The sequence below is a fragment of the Buceros rhinoceros genome, unplaced genomic scaffold (genome assembly GCF_000710305.1).
Source record: "Buceros rhinoceros silvestris isolate BGI_N320 unplaced genomic scaffold, ASM71030v1 scaffold9127, whole genome shotgun sequence".
Lineage (NCBI taxonomy): Eukaryota > Metazoa > Chordata > Aves > Bucerotiformes > Bucerotidae > Buceros > Buceros rhinoceros.
The window spans coordinates 17,077-17,452 of record NW_010422855.1 but is presented as its reverse complement, the minus strand read 5'-3'; the positions used below and the strand labels follow the sequence as shown (position 1 = coordinate 17,452).

Here is a 376-nt window from a genome sequence, read left to right as displayed (position 1 = left end):
CAGCCAGTCCGCAGCCCAGCCGATGGCCTGGGCTTCCCAGGAGAATCCCTGGCCAAGAAAGCTGCATGTTACCTCCAGACATCAACTCCCTCCTCATGTGTCAAGTGACAGGAGCTTTAAAAATCAAGGCAAAAACCAGGCAGAAATCACCCCTCCCTAATGAGATCACTGAGTAGTGCAGAGTCATGCTCCTACAGGGACTTGCCTGGTTATACAACAGGAAGCAAAGCAGAGGATGGGAACAAGATGGGAAACATCTCTCTGGGTTACAGCAGTTAACATGTGCTGTGCCCTCACCCCCCGCCCTGCCAGGCCATGGGCAGGGTGGGCAGCCAGCCCAGCACAGTCCCATGGCAACCATACAAAACTCCTGGTT

The 376-nt window shown here is 54.5% G+C and overlaps 1 protein-coding gene across 1 annotated transcript in view; it reads right to left on the bottom strand.

Annotated features, from left to right (window-relative positions):
• The window catches only part of LOC104497003 (lethal(3)malignant brain tumor-like protein 3), a gene marked incomplete at its 5' end in the record, with an annotated part of 26,167 nt that overhangs the window by 9,186 nt on the left and 16,605 nt on the right, over positions 1–376 (bottom strand). The gene's annotated exons all lie outside the window — the stretch shown is intronic.